At 43.8% G+C, this 22,640-nt stretch overlaps 6 non-coding genes across 6 annotated transcripts; 3 read left to right on the top strand and 3 right to left on the bottom strand.

Annotated features, from left to right (window-relative positions):
• Positions 1 to 6,756: 6,756 nt before the first annotated feature.
• TRNAA-CGC lies at positions 6,757 to 6,828 on the bottom strand. Its single transcript has one exon. It is a non-coding gene; the product is annotated as a tRNA-Ala (tRNA).
• A 12,829-nt stretch (positions 6,829 to 19,657) lies between these two features.
• TRNAT-AGU lies at positions 19,658 to 19,731 on the top strand. Its single transcript has one exon. It is a non-coding gene; the product is annotated as a tRNA-Thr (tRNA).
• A 203-nt stretch (positions 19,732 to 19,934) lies between these two features.
• On the bottom strand, positions 19,935 to 20,016 carry TRNAS-UGA. Its single transcript has one exon. It is a non-coding gene; the product is annotated as a tRNA-Ser (tRNA).
• Positions 20,017 to 20,148: 132 nt separating this feature from the next.
• Positions 20,149 to 20,221, top strand: TRNAT-UGU. Its single transcript has one exon. It is a non-coding gene; the product is annotated as a tRNA-Thr (tRNA).
• A 1,459-nt stretch (positions 20,222 to 21,680) lies between these two features.
• Positions 21,681 to 21,753, bottom strand: TRNAV-CAC. The gene has a single exon. It is a non-coding gene; the product is annotated as a tRNA-Val (tRNA).
• A 399-nt stretch (positions 21,754 to 22,152) lies between these two features.
• Positions 22,153 to 22,224, top strand: TRNAW-CCA. The gene has a single exon. It is a non-coding gene; the product is annotated as a tRNA-Trp (tRNA).
• The last annotated feature ends 416 nt before the right edge of the window (positions 22,225 to 22,640 follow it).

The following is a 22,640-nucleotide window of genomic DNA, read 5'->3' as shown; positions in this document are numbered from 1 at the left end:
TAGCCAAGAGGGTGCTTCTTGTGATGTGTCATAAGGATAAACACTTCAGTTTTGGTTACTGAGGAGAAGAATAAATTCAATACCTTCGCCATCTCCCCATTCTTTGTAACCAGATTGCCTTCCTCATTCTGTATGGGGCCAATTTGGTCTGTCCTCCCTCTTTTACTGTTTATATACTTAAAACATTTCTTGGGATTTTTTTTTCTCTCCTCCGCTATGTTTTTCGTGTTCTATCTCAGCCCCCCTAATTGAACCCTTACATTTCTTGTTGCATTCTTTGTACAGTTTGAATACTGATGATGATCCGCCAGCCTTGTATTTTTTGAAGGCCTTCTCCTTTGCTTTTATATGCATTTTTAGATTGGAGTTAAACCACCCAGGACTTTAATTCACTCTTTTAAATGTATTTCCCAATAGGATGCAATGGCTAATGCCCTTATTTAATATGCTCTTAAAGCAAACCCTTCTCTCATCTGTGCAAATGAGAAGGAAAATCTGGACAGCCGCACTATGAAAATGTTGCCTTTATTAATAAAACAGGATCACAAAATACATGTCACAGCAGACAGGATACCAGCTGACGCATTTCACACTATTATTTAGTGCTTAATCATAGCTGTGGGGGTCCCTTCAAATTAAATTACCATGCCCTTTGGTTCTGGTATGGATATTAAGGGGAACCCTGCTTCAAATTTAAAAAAAAATGACGTGGGGTTCCCCCCAAATATCCCTACCAGGACCTGGTAATTGAATTTGGGGGGGGAACCCCAAGCATTTTTTTTCTTTTATCAATGACTTTCAATGCCTTTTCTCTGTATTGCCGGGAGCCGACAATTCATTATAGCCGCGAGTGATTTTAAATTACTTTTTTTCCTTTAAAAATGACAGTTTGTGCAGGGACAGTTCTAAACATGGGAAACAAGCGCTGCTTTACAGGCATACTTTACACACACCCTAGGTACGAAATTTAAAGGAATATTTCACTTTTATTGTTTCACTTTAGGCATTATTAAAATCACTGCTCCCGAAAAATCAGCATTTTTTTTAGAAAAAATTGCATTGATACATGTTCCCTGGGACGGGACCCAGGTCCCTAAACACTTTTTATGACAATAACTTGCATATAAGCCTTTAAAATTAGCACTTTAGATTTCTCCCATAGACTTTTATAGGGTGTACCGCGAATTTTCGAATTTGCAGCGAACACCCCAAATTGTTCACTGTTCGGCGAACGGGCAATGTTCGAGTCGAACATGAGTTCGACTCGAACTTGAAGCTCATCCCTACTGGTGACCGACTGAGAAGTTGGCCCAGTTCTCCAGGAACCTAAACCCCTCCTTACTACACCAGCTCCTCAGCCACTTGTTTACTTCTTTAATCTCCCTCTGCCTGAAACGTAATAATCTATGTGTAGCAAACCCCAGAGGGAGCTGCTTTTGTTCAGTCCCTTACTCTGCCTTTCAACCCAAATGAACTGTCCCAGCCCCTCTAGCACACCTAGCAATGTGATTAATGGAATAACTCAGCAGGAATACACAACACAGATCTTCTTGTAGTTTACTCAAAGAAAAGTAAAATTCAGGTTAAAGGGGTGTAAATGTTTGTTTTTTATTTTCTAAATAGGTTCCTTTAAGCTAGTGTTACCTTTCCCTTCGATTTCCCTTCTAAATGTTTTTTTCTTTGTCTGAATTTCTCACTTCTTGTTCCTCCTCAGTAAACTGTTCAGTAAGCTGTTCTGACTAACCACCGCTCGGATGATGGTGGCAAGTTTACTGAGGAGAAACAGGAAGTGAGAAATTCAGACAAAGAAAAAAAACATTTAGAAGGGAAATCGTAGGAAAAGGTAAGTGAACCAACAATGCACTTGCTTAAAGGAACCTATTTAAAAAATAAAAAACAAACCTTTACAACCCCTTTAACATTAGTCAGCCAGAACCTGGTTGAAACAGTTTAAAGAAAACAATCAGGAAACAACAAAAGCAATTGGTAACAATATCTACAGATTGAATAGACTCCCCAATAACTTTTGATGTGTTTAGGATGCTGTGACTAAAGGGGAACCCCAGGCTTGCCTACGATGCTTCTAGTACACACCCAGTGAAATGATATCAATACCCGTGGTGTGTCCCCTTTAAGAGCAACCGCTGTACTGTCCTGGAGCCAAAGCTTTGCGTTTTATTATCTTCACCGGCAATGTAGGAGCTCTGTGGACAATATTTGGATGTGGAATTCTATGGAAAGCATTAAAGGTTCCTGAGCATAGCCCCCTCACCAAATCCTGAACACAGTCAGCAGTCCTCCCCTGAGCGATCGATCTTAGATGCAGGTGTGTCGCAGTGACATTCAGTCCTTGAGCTGTTGCAGGGTGTTCTTCTTTAGCATGGACAGTCTGTTTCTCTGGGCTGGAGCTGCATGAACAATCTGTTCCTCTGGGCTGGAGTTGCAAGCTGTGTGTCTCTTGGTAGGCCGCGATTCCACACACACATAGAATGCAGATGCTCTCCTGATGGGGTGCAGGCAAAAAAGAGGCTCTGGCCTAGTTCCTCTAGCTTTTTATCTCCTTTCCCACAGTCCTTTGCTGCTGTCTCATGATTGGCTCAGGCTCTTCCAATAGGGAGTTTACAAACAACCTCCAATATGAAGTTTACAAACAAGCAGTTCTGAATGTCTGTGTGAAGAGAGAAAGGGGGGGTAAAAAGCCCACACTGCTGCAGCAGACAGTTCTCCCATCATAGATTAGATCAGTCTGGAGAAGTACCTGCTACACACTCCCCCCACTAAATAAAAAGTCTGTTACATGCTTTTTATATACAAGCGGAGAAAACAAGTTAGCGTGCACAAGAAATCAGACAGTTTGCACTTGTATAAAACCCTGGCAGAGGAACCTCCCACCAATGAGCATGGGAAGGAAGGTTGTCTGCCTACAGGCTACCTTAACTGGAATCGCCCAGCTAGATGTGCCAGGGGGTGAGTTGGGGTTATCCACCACCAAATGTGTGGTGGAAGGATCAGGTGTCTCAAGAGTCCTTTTTGAGGTGAACACAGCTTATTTAGAGCTTTCACCCAACATGTCATAAGTCAGTCTCTTGGGTGGGTGAATAGCCCATCGCTCTCTCTGTTTGTTTTTTTTTGGCTCTGGTGTTACAGGCACACTGGACTTGGCTTTGTCCACTGCTTCTTCTTCCTGCATATCAGCTTCAATGGCAGTGTCTGAGGTGCCTGTCATAGAAGTATCTGTAGAGGAAAGTCACTTGAGCTCCAGTATCCAGGAGGGCCTTGGTATAGATTCCTTCCACTTGGATGGAGACAACCGAAGAGGGCCCCACTAGCTTGGCAGGGAATTCTTGCAGAAGTTCTGATTTGGCTTGAGTCTCTGTTGAGCTTTGTGAGTCTGGTGTGCATTCACTCTCCGATGCCAAGTAGCATGGGTCTAAGGGAATGGGACACTGGGTCGCTCGGAGGCAACAACTGAAGCCCTCTTCAGAGGTTTGGACTCCCGCTGCGGTCTCCCAGTTTCGTTGTGTGTTTTGGAGCTAGCTAAAGTATATGGGCATCCGGTTGACTCCTTCACTCGGGGCTCTGTGGAGTTTTCCGCCAGCTTTCGGTATTGTGTTTTAGCCTTCACTGGGCTTGGGCATACTTATTGATAATGTCCGACTCCTCCGCAGTTGAAACAAATCCCTTGGTTCGCTGGCTTCTGCACCTGAGCAACCGTAGAGCTTAAAAACTTCTTGGGCCCCTCTGATACTTCATCGCTGGGTAGAACAATTGGCTTGGCGGTCAACAGGGCCATCATCTCTATTAGTTGTGACACTTGAGTCCTAAGAAGCTCGACCTGAGGGTCGCTATCAGCTGCACTGACCATCCTGACCCCGACAACAGATTCTGGCTTCTGGCTTTCCTTTTTGTTTTCCAGCATGGCCTTCTCTTCCCACACAATCTGGATCAGGTCTGGATACTTCAAGATTCTACCATCTTGCCTGGTTCTCAACAGGAGGGTGATGGGGTCCAAGGGCTTAGCACCCCTCAATACTTGCTGTGCTTAGATTTCATCTACCTTCCTAGGGTCTAGACCCTTCTTCAGCAAGATTTGGTGTATAATTTTATCCAAACATCTCATGTACTCCGACAGCTTCTCTCCCGTATTTTGGTAAGTGTGCTCCAACTGGTAAATAAGATCAGAAGCTTTCTCTGTGCGCCCAAACACATCTTGCAGAATGTTCAGACACAATCTCGCTTGCTGAGCTTCAAATTGCGGATGGCTTCTGAGGCGGGCCCTTTCAAGCTCTCTGTGATTCTCTGTTTCTTGTGGGTCTCAGGAATGTCCCATTCATCCAAGGCTTGTGTGGCCTGGTCCAGCCATTCTTCAAAGCTGTCCTCCCCTGTAGGCACTGGTTGTCTTCTAGAGAAAACCCTGAGCTTCCGATACCCAGTTGCCGAGTATGTTGGAGGGTCTATCTGACATTTTGAAACAAAGTCTCTCAGGGCAGCAAAGAAATATGGTCCAATCGTGGCCAGAGGTGACGGGGAGGGAACTTCTTCTTTATTTTATTCAGCTTGACTGGAGTAGGTAGGGCCCTCCTCTGGAACCTTCAGATGGATTACACAAAGCTCTGTCTCGTTAGCCACTTTCACACTGACACCTTTGAAGTTTTCAGGGATTCCTTTTTTCCTCTCTAGTAGTGCATAGGGGCGAGAGGTCCCAAGGTCTGTTTTGATAGCAATCACCCACGCCTGCCTGTCTTTGGGATAGTGTCTTCACAGCTTGGCTGATTTGTTCCTCAGCCCAGTCCTCCCCTGGAAGTTCGATCACCACGCTCGATTCTGAGCGGGCGCCTTCCTCCTCACACTGTGGATAGCAGCGGCAGGGTCCATCCAGGCGCTTGTAGGTGAGTTGATTGCAGAGCAACAGAATCCTGGATGATGAGCCCCCATGTGTAGCAAACCCTGCTGCTTTTGTTTGTTCAGTCCGTTACTCTGCCTTTCAACCCCAATGAACTGTCCCAACCCCTCTGGCACACTTAGCAATGTGGTTAATGGAATAACTCGGCAGGAATGCACAACACAGTTCTTCTTGTAGTTTACTCGAAGAAAAGTAAAATTCAGGTTAACATTAGTCAGCCAGGACCTGTGTAAATACCCAGGACTTGGTTGAAACAGTTTAAAGAAAACAGTCAGGAACACTATGCAAACAACAAAAGCAATAGGTAACAATATGTACAGATTAAATAGACTCCCCAATAACTTTTGGTGTGTGTGGGATGCTGTGGCTAAAGGGGAACCCCAGGCTGACCTACGATACCTCTAGTACACACCCAGTGAAATGATATCAATACCCGTGGTGTGTCCCCTTTAGGAGCAACCGCAGTAATGTCCTGGAGGCAAATCTTTGCGTTTTTTATTATCTTCACCAGCAATGTAGGAGCTCTGTGGACAATATTTGGATGTGGTATTCTATTAAAAGCATTAAAGGTTCCTGGGCAAAGCCCCTCACAAAATCCTGTGTACAGTCAGCGGTCCTCCCCTGAGCGATCGATCGATCTTAGATGCAGGTGTGTCGCAGTGACATTCAGTCCTTGAGCTATTGCAGGATGTCCTTCTTTAACATAGACAGCCTGTTCCTCTGGGCTGGAGCTGCATGAACAATCTATTCCTCTGGGCTGGAGCTGCATGAACAATCTGTTCCTCTGGGCTGGAGTTGCAGGCTGTGTGTCCCTTGGTAGGCTGTGATTCCACACACATAGAATGCAGATGCTCTCCTGATGGGGTGCAGGCAAAAAAGAGGCTCTGGCCTAGTTCCTCTGACTTTTTATCGCCTTCTCCACAGTCCTTTCCTGCTGTCTCATGATTGGCTCAGGCTCTTCCAATAGGGAGTTTACAGACAACCTCCAATAGGAAGTTTACAAACAAGCAATTCTGAATGTCTGTGTGAAGAGAGAAATGGGTGGGGGGGAAAAGCCCACACTGCTGCAGCAGACAGTTCTCCCATCATAGATTAGATCAGTCTGGAGAAGTACCTGCTACATGTGGACTTGAAAGTTAAATATTTCCTTGTACTCCTTGACCCAAAAAGAGGAGGATCGGGACAGCCTTGTTCAAAACCATTACACAGAGCAGGTAAGTATTACGTTTGTTATTTTAAAAAAAAGTTGCCTTTACTATCACTTTAAAAAATGTTTTACCACTTGTTCCTCGCCCTAAATGCTTGCCTGAGTCCTCTATCGATCCAGGGGTGTGCCCAGCTGCACCTCTTCTCTATCTGCTCTCACAGGACAGTCTGGAAGCAGCAGGAGCCATTGACTGTCCACCAAAACCTGTGTGAAGGGAGCAGAGGACATGGCCAACCCATGCTGTGTGTTTCTATGAACGCACAAAGCCCTTCTCAGGAGCTCCCCCGCATGTCCTGCACGTCAATCATCTATGCCTCGTCTTAGGAACGCCTACTCCCCGGGGGAGCCAGAACCCGGAAGCCGGGTGAAAACAACGATAAGACGGCAAGTACAGCGGAAAAAAAAAATCCAGCATACTGTCGATGTCAGCAGTATGCTGGATGTAACGGTATATAGATGTTTTAGGGTGAACCCCCGCTTTAACAAATAAAACATTTTGGGTTTACAACTACTTTAATGCATATTTTGATATTCAGTATGCATACCTAATCAATTGTTCTTCACTAGGAAGTATGTAATTTCAAATTCATAGATTATCATGTTTTATCAGGTATGGAAATATATAGTTTAAAAAATAGAAATAAAGTGGAGATGCCGGGGATTGAACCCGGGGCCTCACACATGCGAAGCGTGCGCTCTACCACTGAGCTACATCCCCTGATTGACAGAGTTTGCCATTAAATGATAAAACTCTGACATATGTATGCTAAAAGAAGCAACAGATTATTATATGTATAAAGTAGCAAAGACTAAAAAAATATATACAGTATAACAATACATTTCATATTTAGAATTATTTAAATACTGATGATAAACACTGGGTGGCAGCACTAGCTAAAGAGAAAATCAACATTTGCAGAGATGGTTTTCTTTACACATTATGCAACCTGCGGGCTACTCTCAGGCTGCATGCACATTTTTGCTTTTTGTAACTGCGGAGAATTGCTCCTTGTTTTTGCGCCATATGCATAGGTAGCCCATTGCTTTCCATGAGCTATCCCCTGAGCAACAAATGTGGCAAAGAAGCCTTGAAGAATTATTCAAATCTCTTGTCTATAGTGGCCCAGATTCAGGTAGGGGCGTGCACTGATACGGCGGCGCAGCGTATCGTTTTTACGCTACGCCTCTGTAAATTACTGGAGCTACGCTGCATTCACGAAGCATTTGCTCCGTAATTTGCGGTGGCGTATCGTAAAAGGGGCCGGCGTAAGTGCGCGTAATTTAAATGATCCCGTAGGGGGCGTGGATCATTTAAATAAGGCGCGTTCCCGCGCCGAACGTACTGCGCATGCTCCGTCGGGAAAATTTCCCGACGTCATTGGCTTCGACGTGAACGTAAATGGCGTCCAGTGCCATTCACGAACGAGTTACGCAAATGACGCAAAATGTGAAAATCGCGACGCGGGAACGACGTCCATACTTACCATTGGCTGCGCCTCCTAATAGCAGGAGCAGCCTTACGGCGCAAACGACGTAAAAAACGAGCACCGGCCGCGCGTACGTTTGTGAATCGGCGTGAGTATGCAATTTGCATACTCTACGCTGACAACTGCGGTTGCGCCACCTAGCGGCCAGCGTCAGAATGCACCCTAAGATACGACGGCATAAGAGCCTTATGCCAGTCGTATCTTAGGCTACAGTTGGCGTATCGAGCTTTCTGAATACAGAAAGTAGATACGCCGGCGCTACTTAGCAATTACGCTGTGTATCTATGGATACGCAGGCGTAATTGCTTTCTGAATCTACCCCAGTGTCTTTAAATACTGAAACCTTTACAGACTTAAAGAGAAGCTCCAGCCCACCCCCCCCCCTCCAAAAATGTTAAGTCTGTGACTACAAATACTGTAGCTGCAGACTTTTAATATTGGGACATTTACCTGTCCTGGGATCTTGCGATGTCGATACCCCAACCGATTTTTCAGTCGGCCCTCGGGTGCTTCCCAGATTTTGGGCTGAATTCGGACCTGAAACGGACCAAAAGACGCACATTGCTCCTGTGCAAATCGAACTGGAGCGGCTGCAGAAATATGTGAACTGGCTCCATAGAGAGCCGGTCACAATATCCTGCTGTGCGAATTGGATGCAGAGAAAGCCTCATCCAATTTGCACTAGTGTGAACCCAACCTAAAGGGGTGCATACATTTTCTCAGGGGAGGGCCAAGCCCCATATAAAACTTCATCTGCAGAGGGAAAAATACGTGACGGCACATGATTTATACATGCCGGACTTCTGCAAACTGACAGTGAACGTTATTCCACTTTACACTTTACCATTTGTAAAAATAAACCATTAATGGAACACCGTCACTCTCGACAGTTTCAACAGGTTGTGCACATATATATTGGGCACCCCCCCATTGTAAAACATGTCGGATGCGACAGGGGTCAGATCAGTATCACACATCAAAAACCAAACCTATATGACATATCTATTAAAAAGGCACAGTTTAAAAAAAAAAAAAACTCTATATATAAAAAGTTACATATATAAAAAGTTACATATATAAAAAGTTGCATATATAAAAGGGATGGGAAATGAAGCTTGAATGATGCCCATTGTGCAATACATATCAACCGCCGCTTGTATATCTCCCTCTAATTAGATCTATTTATTTCAGTGACCCTGCTTACAGGGAGGGACACTGTTCACAAGCCATATTAAGGGGGATCGGTGTTGAAATCCAGAAACTGAATCACTATCGAAAATATTACTATGTCATTAAGATGTGAGAAATTATTCCACAATGAATAGTTTAAAAGAATTCTAATTGATTCTATGTTCATATAGAGGGAGTGAATTGGACGTTAACTAATTGGATGTTAATTTAACCCCATATAGTTCAACACCCTCCGGCAGTTCTCGTCTAGATATAGAACCGGAAACCTTGGCATAGGCACTCTCAGCCGTACCCTGGTTTAATCTACCCCCTGGTTAAAAAACTTCAAACGGCAATTGTATATCAAATCTGGATTGTATTATTAATTCATGGTTGATCAATCTATGATGTTCTGATGTAACCTTAAATTTACAAGGCACTGAAAACGGAACATCGTGAAGACATCGAAACCGCTTATGATAATCAAAGAACTAAAAAGTAGAAATATATATATATATATATCTAAAGGTGGATGAAATAGAATATACATATATATCCAAGGATAAAATCGAACCAAAGGATGCAGAACAAGAGATAATCAATAATCACTTATAAAACAATTCACATCCAATTTGACATTTAAGCCGGATGGAGTGAGCGTGTTCATCAAATATATCCAACGGGTCTCATGTGGAGGGAAACGCTGTGATCTTTGTAGCCAATCTCTATGTTGTAGATGTGCTCTGAGACACGTTTCTTTAATGTCCTCTTGGTCCTCGGAAGCATTGAACTTAATTTTTCTCGGCTTGTCCTAGTGTTTTACGTTACCGCGTTTTGGACAGTCGGAATTTGGTCTGACAGCGTGTATGCAAGACAGCTTGAACGGAATTCCTACTGGAAATTCCATCGGATTTTATCACATTGGAAATTCCGATCGTGTGTACAGGGCATATTAGTCGCTTTAGCCACTTACCCCCCGGACCATATTGCTGCCCAAAGACCAGAGTACTTTTTGCGATTCGGGACTGCATCGCTTTAACAGACAATTGCGCGGTCGTGCGACGTGGCTCCCAAACAAAATTGGCGTCCTTTTTTTCCCACAAATAGAGCTTACTTTTGGTGGTATTTGATCACCTCTGCGGTTTTTAGTTTTTGCGCTATAAACAAAAATAGAGAGCCAATTTTGAAAAAAAATCATATTTTTTACATTTTGCTATAATAAATATCCCCCAAAAATATATAAAAAAACATTTTTTTTCCTCAGTTTAGGCCGATACATTTTCTTCTACATATTTTTCGTAAAAAAAAATCGCAATAAGCGTTTATTGATTGGTTTGCGCAAAAGTTATAGCGTTTACAAAATAGGGGGTATTTTTATGTCATTTTTATTATATTTTTTTTACTAGTAATGGCGGCGATCAGCGATTTTTTTTTCTCGGTATTGCGACATTATGGCGGACACTTCGGACACTTTTGACACATTTTTGGGACCATTGGCATTTTTATAGCGATCAGTGCTATAAAAATGCATTGGATTACTATAAAAATGCCACTGGCAGTGAAGGGGTTAACACTAGGGGGCGGGGAAGGGGTTAAGTATGCCTGGGTGTGTTCTTATTGTGGGGGGGGGGGTGGCCTCACTAGGGGAAACACTGATCCTCGGTTCATACATTGTATGAACCGAAGATCAGCATTTCCCCTGCTGACAGGACCGGGAGCTGTGTGTTTACACACACAGCTCCCGGTCCCCGCTCTGTAACGAGCGATCGCGTGTGCCCGGCGGCGATCGCGCCCGCCGGGCACACGCACGGGAGTCGGGGGCGAGCGGGGGGGGCGCGCGCGCGCGCCCCTAGTGGCGGCTGGGAGAGAGGACGTCATATTACATGCTCTCGCCCAGCAGAGCCACCTTGTGGACGTATAACGATGGTGCGCGGTCGGCAAGTGGTTAAAGTGATTGTAAATACTTATTTTTTGTTATACTTGCCCAATCTGTGCAATGGGTTTGTATAGAGCAGCCCTAATTCTCCTCTTCTGGGAGCACTGTAATACTGGAGGTGTGTTACTGGTCAGATCACCAGTTGAAAACAGACAGAAAAAGTCTAAGAAAAACAAATGCAGCCACCAGATCTAATGATTGGTAAGCTTTCTGATATACTACATTTTATGTTTTGGGTTTAACACTGCTTTAATTTATTAAGTGGCAAATGTGCACAATATGTTTCCTCTGCCTTCTGTGTGGGTGCAGAATGAATAGGGTGTGTTTGGTTATGTACAGTATGTTATGTTTAATTGTGCTGACACACCTGAGAGTGTGGAATATTTTTGTTCATTTAAAAAAAACTATTCTGGATCTGTTCTTGTGCCACCAATGTTCTTATCAATCTAATTTTACATTGTTGTTTTTCTTGCCAAAAAAGTAAAAAAAAAATTATATGTGCATTCAGTGTTTCTGACTTTGCAAAATTTCACATATATCACTCAATTCATTCTTTCAACTCAAAACATGGTCAACGTTGTCTTTATCACAACACCTGTTGAACTAAGGGTAACACACTTTGATGATATACCCACAGATCTTGACATAAAGTTGCCCTAAAAAATATTGGGATAGAATTGCATATATATTTGAGATAATTAAGCATTTAAAAAAACATGACTAATATGGGGAAAAGCAAAATAAATAAATAAATAAAAAGAATAAGAAAAGAGGGGGGGGGGGGAAGAAACGACATGATAATACTCTTATATAAAAGAATAAGGTTTTTGGGGTCAGGTGGAGAAGTTCTAGGACAGGGGTCCTCAAACTCCGGCCCGCCAGTATGATTTACCCGGCCCGCGGACTGCCCCTTTAAAATTGCAGCAATCCCCCTCCCCTCTGCTACCTTTATCACACAAGACGAGAAACATGACAGACAAAGGACGGGACCTTTTGCGTTAAGAAGCGGGCGATTGGTTACTAGGCAGCAGGACGGTCCTAGCAATCAATCACTTGCCTTTCATTTGCAAAATCCTGGCCTTTGTCCGGACCTGCCCTGCTTCATGTCTTGTGTGATTGAGGTAGCAGCGGGGTGGGGGCCTCTGTGATGGGGGGGGGGGTCTGTGATGGGTGATTGGAAGAAGTGTGATGGGGAAGACTGATGGGGAGTCTGTGACGGAGGGTGTCTGTTACGGGGGGCTTTGTGATGGAGAGGAGTTTGTGATGGGGCATCTTTTATGAGGGGCTTTGTGATGGATGACCTGATATAGGGGCCTTTTGATGGGGGGGATCTGTGATGAAGAAGAGTCTGTGATGGGGGGGGGGGAGGGGGGGATTCTGTGATGAGGGGAGTCTGTGAAATACTAATACGTTTGTTGATTAAAATAGTTTATTTTATATATTAAATAGTTTTTTCCATTTTTTTTGCACTACAAATAAGATGTGTGCATAGAAATTTGTTCATATTTTTTTAAACTATAGTCCGGCCCCCCAAATGTCTGTGGGACCGTGAACTGGACCCCTGTTTAAAAAGTTTGAGGACCCCTGTTCTATGAAGCTAGAATAAAGCTGCAAAATCTGTTTTTTTCATAAAAACATATGTCTTGGAAATGAGAATATCCGTCGTGTAATGCCTCGTACACACGATCGGTTAACCAGAGGACAACGGTCTGATGGACAGTTTTCATCGGTCAAAACCGATCGTGTGTGGGCCCCATAGGTTGTTTAACCATTGGTTAAAAAAAAGCCAACTTGCTTTAAATTTAACCGATGGATTCCTAACCGATAGGTCAAAACCATTAGTAGGCACAACCATCGGTTAAAAATCTACGCATGGTCAGAATCAAGTCGACGCATGCTTGGAAGCATTGAACTTCGTTTTTTTCAGCACGTCATTGTGTTTTACGTCACCGCGTTTTGACACGATCGGTTATTTAACTGATGGTGTGTGGGCGCGACGGACCATCAGTCAGCTTCATCGGTTAACCGATGTCAACGGTCCTTCAGACCGTTCTGGTCGGATGGACTGATCGTGTGTACGAGGCTTAATTGCACCAATAATCCCTCCATCCTCATAAGCTTATTTAACTTTGTTACTCATTCTGCTATTAACCACTTCAGCTCCGGAAGATTTTATACCCTTCCTTACCAGAGCATTTTTTGCAATTTGGCACTGCTTCACTTTAGCTGACAATTGCGTGGTCATGCAACATTGTACCCAAAATTGAACAAAATTGACGTCCACCTGCGATCACCTGTGCATTTTTTATTTTTTGCACTATAAAAAAAAAGAGCTAAAATTTGGAAAAAAAAGCAGTATTTTTAACTTTTTGCTATAATAAATATCCCCAGAAAATATATAAAAAAATTGTTTTACTCAGTTTAGGCCGATGTGTATTCTTCTACATATTTTTGGTAAAAAATTGCAATAAGCATATATTGATTGGTTTGCGCAAAAGTTATAGCATCTACAAAATAGGGGATATATTTATGGCATTTTTATTATTAATATTATTTTTTTACTAGTAATGGCGCCGATCTGCGATTTTTATCTCGGAATTATCGCTCTGGCAGCCACTAAAAAGAAACGGAAAACCCCCTTCTTAACTTTTGAAACAGAGTCTGAAAACATGGATAATCGTGCTATTTAGGGAGTTTGGGGCACTGTCTCTTGAGCAAAAGCACTACATATTTTAAAAATGTTATCCCAAAATGGGCACAAAGCAGGACAACTCCACCATATATGTTGCATGGTACCTATATGAGATAGGCATCGCCAACATTGGTCAGATGTATTTGGGAATAATTTATGCAATACCCAAGGGCAGCGATACCATCTTGTGATGACTTTGTAGTTTTGTTCCTGTATTTGACTCACAACCACATGTAGCTCTACCCCCGTAGAAGCTGCTGGTTATATTTTTGGGTGGCACATTACCTATATTTTTTCGCTGTCCAGGGTGAAAGGACAGTCTGAATAATTTCAATGTCCACACAATACACTTATTTATCTTGGATTTATTTGGGAGAACTTCAGAAGAAAAGAAGGATGAGGGGTGGAAGGGTAGGCAGGTTCAGGTGAATAATCAAAGTAAAGAAACACTCCTGTTTCCAGCAAACAGTTCTTGTCGCCACTCTAGCCAGATTGGGTATTGCTGACCCATATAGGTCCCTCTCACTGGCCTAGCAGCCGGGATGACGCACGAAGCAAAGTACAGTCTCTGCCACAGACCTTCATTTGTAGATGAGACGCTTTGGTCCGGAATCCCGTGCCACAGGATTCAGTACCCGGATCTTTTTAGCTTGGCTTCTTTAGAACTTTTGATCCGACAGGCGACACTGTCAAGCCTTTCGCTGTATGGTGCATCCTTCGATTAAGTTTCCAGGCCTTCTCCCAAGGTACAAGCCTCTTGCATGGCCCTCTCCAGGGTAGGTCCTCCCCTGGCTTCCTTCATCAAGTGGCTTCCTCCCGCAGGACGGACAGCACAGGATCATCCCTTCAGCACAGGCCCCAGCCAGACAACTGGGCCCACAAGCGAAGATACAGCCCCGGGCCAACGTGGTCCCGGAACTAGGATTCAGGACACGCACCTCAGGCCAGGTGGGCCACGAGGCGCAGAAGACAGACCCCAAACCCGATGGCGTCTGTCCCTTAAGTACCCCTCCCCAGCATGCACAGCGGGGCGACCACTCCCACTGATTTGTTGCCGAAGGGAACACTCAATACACCCTGACTTTGCTGCTGCCACCCTTGGCCTGGAGTGGTAATGACACACCCCCAGGCGAGCAATGATGGATACTCTCAGCACAGCTATGGCTGGAACAGAGGCTAAATTGCCCTTAATCACTCTGGTCTGAGCGAAATAACAGCTCAGACCCCCGCTAAATTTAAAGCAGAGCCTGTTCAACAGGAGCGGGGCACTACATACTCCCCCCACTAGAAAAAGACTGTCCCCAGTGTCGGGAACAATAACACTCAAGCCTGAGTGCCAGCACCTGAACCCTAAACATGGATGGGGAAGGGAAGAAAGAAATAGGAACACAGTATACATTATCATGTTATAACAATTCCACAAATTTACATCCTATCTATCTAACCCGCCCATTCTCCAGCAGTCTTGATAGAAGATCAGCTTACCTAAAAGAAAACAGAAAGAGACAAACACGCATAACAATCCTATTGCTAATATTATATACAGTTAAGGGAGAGCAAAGCTACACCTTTGTGAAGTTTGGGTAGCGTGCGAGTTTGGGTAGCGTGCGGGGGCTCTCCAGTCCCGACATTACACATGCCTCAGGTGACCTTTTAAGAACAGATGTAAGTGCATCTTTTCCCCCAGAAACAGTCTCTGCATCAACAACAGCTTCTAAGTGCACACCCGGTGTTTCCGCCCGAGGCGTTGTCTCCCCAGGGTCTATGGATGAACATTTCTCTGAACTATGGGTAGAGGCAGGTCTCCATCTTTTGTTCCACATTAACTCGGAGAACTCAAACCAGTGGTCATCTCCTGCATCTGACAACGAGTCCAGATCAGAGTCCCCCATACTCTTCTGCAGGGAAATATGCGCGCACAGTTTCTGTCAGTTTATCCCCAGCCTGCTTACCAGTTACCGACGTGGACTTCACAAGGGCAACATCTCTCCCGGAGTCCGGTCCCGGTAGACGCTGGGGTTGGCCTTGACTGCCGCCGCGGGAAGCCTTCATGTATCCCACCTTCTTCCCGGCAGGTGTAATAGGTACAACTGCCATGCAAACACTTTCAGGAACAATATTTGCAGGTGGCTCCGGAACATTGCAATAGCGACATCTTTGTTGGTGTCACTCAAAGTAGCAGGCAAGGCAGGTGTAGATCTGGACGTAGGGCGGGGAGCAGCTTCTTCCGAAATGACGGCGCCTGTAATCCAGTCCACTCGATAGGCGCGGGGCGATCCGGTGAGCTGATCCACTTCGAATAAGTACTCCCCACACTGGAAGCATCGGTCGAAAGGTCGGAGCTGAACTGCCAATCCCTCGCACTTCGGGCACAACATACCAAGCGCCTCCACATTTCCGCTGGTATACAAGACAAAATGCCCATGCGGTTTCATGCGAATGCCCGTGTCTGTCAGCAAGACTCTCAACAGTGTGGAACTCACACTAGCTCCGGACGGGAACATGGTAGGCCTCAGCCCTATTGATGACAGCGAATACATCGGTACAACTTGCACTGCGATCCTGTCTCTCTGATCTGCCAATCAATGTCCTTTTCGCGCCAGACACACTAACACGCGCTTCACGCAGGGGCGGGAGCTCCTCCCCCTTCTGGTTCTTTTTTGGCACATTGCTCCACGTGTAGCCGACGTCTCCGCCAAACAGCCTGACCTTAACCCATTCTTTTCTCGAACACAGGTCAACACTCCAAGTTCAGACTCTCAATAAAGCAAATACTTTCCAATTCTGTTGCCAGAGGTAACAGCCTATCCCGGACGAGACCCCATGTGTAGCACTATCCCCGTAGGAGCTGCTGGTTATATTTTTGGGTGGCACGTTACCTCTATGTTCTCGCTGTCCAGGGTGAAAGGAGAGTCTGAAGAATTTCAATGTCCGCACAATACACTTCTTTTTCTTGGATTTATTTGGGAGAACTTCAGAAGAAAATAAGGTTGAGGGGTGGAAGGGTAGGTAGGTTCAGATGCATAATCCAAAGTAAGGAAACACTCCTGTTTCCAGCAAACAGTTCTCGTCGCCACTCTAGCCAGAGTGGGTATTGCTCACCCGGATAGGTCCCTCTCACTGGCCTAGCAGCCGGGATGACGCACAAAGCAAAGTATAGTCTCTGCCACAGACCTTCCTTTGTAGATGAGACGCTTTGGTCCAGAATCCCCTGCCACAGGATTCAGCACCCAGATCTCTTTAGTTTGGCTTCTTTAGAACCGACAGGCAACACTGTCAAGCCTTTCGGTGTATGGTGCATGCTTCAATTAAGTTTCCAGGCCTTCTCCCAAGGTACCAGCCTCTTGCATGGCCCTCTCCAGGATAGGTCCTCCCCTGGCTTCCTTCATCAAGTGGCTTTCTCCCACAGGACCGACAGCACAGGATCACCCCTTCAGCACAGGCCCCAGCCAGACAACTGGGCCCACAAGCAAAGCCACCTCCCCGGGGCCAACGTGGTCCCTTAACTAGGATTCAGAACGCACACCTCAGACCAGGTGGGCCACGAGGTGCAGGCGGATGACAGACCCCGCACCAATGGCGTCTATCCCTTAAATACCCCTCCTCAGCATGCACAGTGGGGCGACCACTCCCACTGTTTTGTTGCCGAGGGGAACACTCAATACACCCTGACCTTGCTGCTGTCACCCTTGGCCTGGAGTGGTGATGACACCCCCAGGCAAGATATGGAGGATACTCTCAGCACAGCCATGGCTGGAACAGAGGCTAAATTGCCCTTAATCACTCTGGCCTGAGCCAAATAACAGCTCAGACCCCCGCTAAATTTAGAGCAGCGCCTGTTCAACAGGAGCAGGGCGCTACACATATATTTATGAGTACATATACAGGATTTACGAACTCCTTCCTCCAGTAAAAATAACTCCTAGTTCCCTTTCCCATTCCACAAAATAGGGTGGTTTATCAGAAAAGATCTCGGTTAGGAGAAAATTACAAACAAGGGAAACAGTATGTACAGGGGGATTAAGTTGTATACATAGAGATTCAAAAACGGTAAGGGAGGAGTGAAGATCCTCTTGTTTTTATTGAGTTATACAGTAGAAATTACAGAGTTGGAAATACAATAGCCACCTACTAGGAAAGTGAGGCAAGAACTCATTCAATTGTGTCAAAAGTTTCCGGACAGTTGAGTCAATAACATCAGTTATTGAAAAATTTGTTTTAAAAATGGCAAACGAGGAAAGGACCTTTGATCGCAATCATGGGGGGAATTCGGGATTATTTGTAAGTGGCGTTAACGGCCTTATATAAGAAGATTGTAAAGAAATGTAAAGCAAACGTTCCCAGATTTTAAGGGTTGCTTGGACACAGGAAGGTATATAGTCTGCCTGATGTTGTAGCGATTGCAAAATCCACGGTGAGGACATAGGGGATGCCTCTATTTTTATCCATAATTTCCTTGCAGAGTTATGGAACCAGTTTAATACTCGAGGTATGTGAACCGCTTTGTGATCGTGGCCCATGTGAGGCAAACTCACTCCTCACAAATGTTTGGGTCTGGTTAGGACATCAAAACCAATTCTAGCATGGGAACTGGCCCAAATATAATGCATAAATAAGGATTTTAGAGAACTAAAAAAGATCAGTAAATGCCAGTAAAAAAAAGCCTGTCAGGTTTTTAATTGCTCTCTGTGTCCCTGCTGGGTAAACTCTTTTGTAATCCTTACCTGTACGTGACATGGAAGGTTGTCACAACTGTTAGTTATTTTTAAAAATATCTATTGAAATTCACGATTCAAGTGGCATGTCCGGTTCTCCGTCATTTTACAGAACGTACAGGACTCCTTTTGCATTTGACCCAGGGAAGGAGCGGTATACACACTGCTCCTCTCACCACTCCAAAGATGCTGCTTGCAGGAGATTTTTTTCTCTCCTGCCAGCGCATCGCATCAGTGTGAAAGCCCTTGAGCTTTCACATTGAGAATGCTGGGCAGGAGTTTTTCAGGCGGTATGTAGGCTCTATTTTTAGTGCTATACCGCCTGAAAAACTCCTCAGTGTGAAAGGGGCCTAATAAAACATTTTTAAAGTAATTGTAAACGATCGCCTTGTAAAACAGCCCATTCAGTTTGAAATAGAAATAAAAGACAAAACATTTATGTATAGAGATATAAAAAAAGGAAAAAGGGTATTTGTAATTTTTTAAGTGATCATATATGCTCTGTTCTCAGTTGCATAAGAGCTGGGGGGAGGAGAAGCAAAATTACATTCCCAGTGAAGGGGGTCAGTGCAAGTCTGGTCATTGGAGCATAGCAGGCAGAGTTCCCAGTAGAGCTAGAGAATTGAACACGGTATGCTCTCCTGCTTAGTGTGGCCTATTTTTAATTAGGAAAGCAGAACAACTGGCTGTAACACCAGGGACTTTACCTAAAAGAAGCAATACAAGGAGAACAGGATACTTTCTCATACACATGGTACAGCAGGCAGCTATCAGGAATATGAATTGTTGGGGGTAACAAACACTTTAAGAATAACTTCAAATGGGACAACCTTGTATATCAATCACGCCTCTACATCCATCTGAATCTATCTTGTGGAGAGCTTTTCTGTGGCTACCACCTAATGAGGCTCACCCATGACTATACATCCCAGATCACCTCCAGGCATTCCTGACTGCACACTAGTCCAGCGCCATTACACAATGACTTTAGTTCCATTGTTTGACTCTCGCATGCTTTACATAAACAGATAACGCATATCTAAACCCCCCAAAAATTCTAGTATTGCAGTTTACCAGTCCCTAGATGTAATGGCTGGATTATTTTCACACTTTGTTGTCTTGATTTAAACCTGGTGTTAATGGACAGCTGTGTGGGTGCACTGACAATCACAACGCTTTCAATGGCATATATACTTCAGGTTATTGTAGCCGTGTTAGTGTAATTGTGACAAAGAAAATTGAGTACTGTCCGTGATACTTTTTTTTATTTGCACTAACGTATAATTTTTCATGGATGAGCTTTCGGGGTATGTCCCCTTCTTTAAGATCCAAGCAGATTATTGCTTGGACCTTGAAGAAGGGGACACACCCCGAAAGCTCATCCATGAAAAACAATATGTTAATGCAAATTAAAAAAGTATCACGGACAGTACTCAATTTTCTCTAACGCCATATATAAAATGGAATATATTTAAAAAAGAAAATAACGTTAATGTGAAAAAGAATATACAAAAAAAACTCAGAAAGATCAAGCCACTTTGATATGAGGCGCTGTGGCTTAGTTGGTTAAAGCGCCTGTCTAGTAAACAGGAGATCCTGAGTTCGAATCTCAGCAGTGCCTAGTTTTGCTCTTAGCTAAGTGAATGCAATAATGGGAATTTGTAAGAACTTAGAACAAGTTATTTGTAAGTAGGTCTTACAATTTTCCCAAAATGACAAGGTTCCCAAAATGTAAATGTATTTACTGTTAAATTTACTTAGACTAACACAAGCAAATTACAATGATTTGGATGAGAGACAGAAGAAGCAAAAAAATAAATAAATCGTAGTCGGCAGGATTTGAACCTGCGCGGGGAAACCCCAATGGATTTCAAGTCCATCGCCTTAACCACTCGGCCACGACTACAAGAACCTACAAGTTCTATAAATGTAGATAGGACCTATGACAAAGCAACGTCAAGATTTATTTTCCTCGCCACCCTAAAAAAAAAAAAAAGCAAGGAAAAAAAAAAGATAGTCAGTTTGTAATAACACATAAGGCTCCATAGCTCAGGGGTTAGAGCACTGGTCTTGTAAACCAGGGGTCGCGAGTTCAAATCTCGCTGGGGCCTAACATTTTTCAACGGAGATACATTTGATTTGATTTGAGACATACATTTGATGCCTTTTTTATATATATATGCAAGACTGACTTTAGTAACAAACACTACCATACACACTAAAGGTCGACCGATATGGGTTTTTCTCTGGCCGATGCCAATATTTAGAAATCGCGGCGGCCGATATAGGATGCTGATTTTTTGGGCCGATATGTTAGGCTGATTCCCCCCCCCCCCCCCTTATCTCATAAAATCTAACAATTAGACCCCTTTCACACTGGGGTGTTTTTCAGGCGCTTTTGGGCTAAAAATAGTGCCTGCAAAACGGCTCCCCTGCAGTCTCAGTGTGAAAGCCCGAGTGCTTTTACACTGAGGCGCTGTGCTGGCAGAATGTTAAAAAAAAGTCCTGCAAGCAGCATCTTTGGAGTGGTGTATACCGCTCCTCCACCACTCCTGCCCATTGAAATGAATGGGCACCGCTGCCGAAGCGCCTGCAAAGCTCTTCTGCAGTGGTACTACATGTTAGCATTTAACCCCTTCATCGGCCACTAGCTGGGATATAAGCGCCCTGCTAGCAGCCGAATAGCGCCGCTAGAATGACGGTAAAGCGCCGCTAAAGCTAGCTGCGTTTTACCATCAACACCTGCCTGCTCCAGTGTAAAAGCAGCTAAGTTCCATTGAAAAAACATTATTATAAGTCAGCAGCTACAAATACTGCAGCTGTTGACTTTTAATATATGGACGCATATGTGTTACGTTTAGATTCAATGTAATGCATTAAAAGTGCAATATATTCATCTTTAAGGTTATCTGTGTAGCATCTGCATCAGAGTCAATCTTGTAGGGACTGTTTATTTGGTGTATATCGCACAATGACAATGCACACTGGGTGCGTTGGCAATGAGGTATACAGAGAGTTATAGCAGCTCACTGTATTGCATTCCTCCTCTCTCTCCTTCATAATCAGGATGTAATTACCCGAGTAGTGCTAACGATGCCTGATCCCCCTGTGGTGTAAGCCCTTCAGGACACTGGTCAGATAAAACCTGACAGCTGCCTCCTCCCTTTTACGCAGCTAGGCAGATGGGGGGAAGGGAGTAAGAGAGAAGGCAGGAACTCCCAGCTCAGTCTGCCTCTGGTAAGCCTCTTAAACCCTGTACATACGATCCTAAAATCGGATGAAAAATCCTGCTTTCGAGGCGGTCGTACGATAATCGGATCATTAGTACTCAGCATTCGAGAGCCAATCCCAACTGTTCATTCAACATTTTCTAAAGGAACATGAGCAAAAAAAATTCTTGTCCAATAGCACATCTAAAGATAATCAAAGGATTAGCATGGTGTTTGTGACACTTATCTTACGGAGTCAGCCTGATGTGTAGGGTCAATTGTAATGATAGTCAATTGATTTTGAAAAACACCTAGTAGTGTATTTAAAAGTAACAAGGACACAGTTTAAAAAAAAAAAAAATGTTTCCGCCCGGTTTCGAACCGGGGACCTTTCGCGTGTGAGGCGAACGTGATAACCACTACACTACGGAAACTGCTGAAGGAAGATAGCTTTAAAGTGTTATGTCGACTCTACGTTCCCCAAGTGTGAGCAGCAACAATCCACAGCATTTTTTTTTTCTTTATGTTTTCTCTATTTTCATTCCTATACCTTTTTTTTCTATATGTATCAGACCGTCCAAGATTTAGAACAGAAGAAGGCATCTGATTGTATAACCCTAACTAATTAGCTGAGGTCAGAATTGTAATTTTACATATAGAACACATTACATATATAGAACACATGGTACACATTAAACAAAGTCTTTTGACAAATTGCTGAATTTCAAAATATCTGCGCTGTAATGGTTGTTTATTAAACTGTATAATAAGCATGCACTATTGTTCAGCACATAGCCAGCTAGGGAGACAAGCTAGGAATATGTACACAACATGACCTCGTGGCGCAACGGTAGCGCGTCTGACTCCAGATCAGAAGGTTGCGTGTTCAAATCACGTCGGGGTCAGTGACTTTTTTTTTTCCCCAAGCAGAATTGTCTAAATTAGGATTGATGATTTTCAGTGCTTTAACCCATTCAGAATCAAGCCTTTCATAACTACAGATAATGTTGCTATCTTGTAACGTAAAGCACTAGTAATAACTTTTGAAATAAAAATAAAAAAAAGAAACCCTGTGCTAGAAAAATGTTGAAGGAGAAGAAATTGTATTTTTTTTAGGTAAAAAGTATTGAATATGAAAAACAGCTGCCGGTACCAAAGATTTGATACAAAACTCAAAACAAATACTAATAATGAGGTACAGCGCTAGAATATGATCAAAATTCCAATATTAAGGAATAATGAATTAATGAAAACCAGTGTAAAAAAATAAGAATAAAAAATGAATTATATAGATCTGTGAAACAGAATATAATTATTGGTG

This window comes from Rana temporaria, chromosome 11 (genome assembly GCF_905171775.1).
Source record: "Rana temporaria chromosome 11, aRanTem1.1, whole genome shotgun sequence".
NCBI lineage: Eukaryota > Metazoa > Chordata > Amphibia > Anura > Ranidae > Rana > Rana temporaria.
The sequence above is the reverse complement of the archived record's forward strand: the minus strand, read 5'-3'. Positions and strand labels throughout refer to the sequence as shown.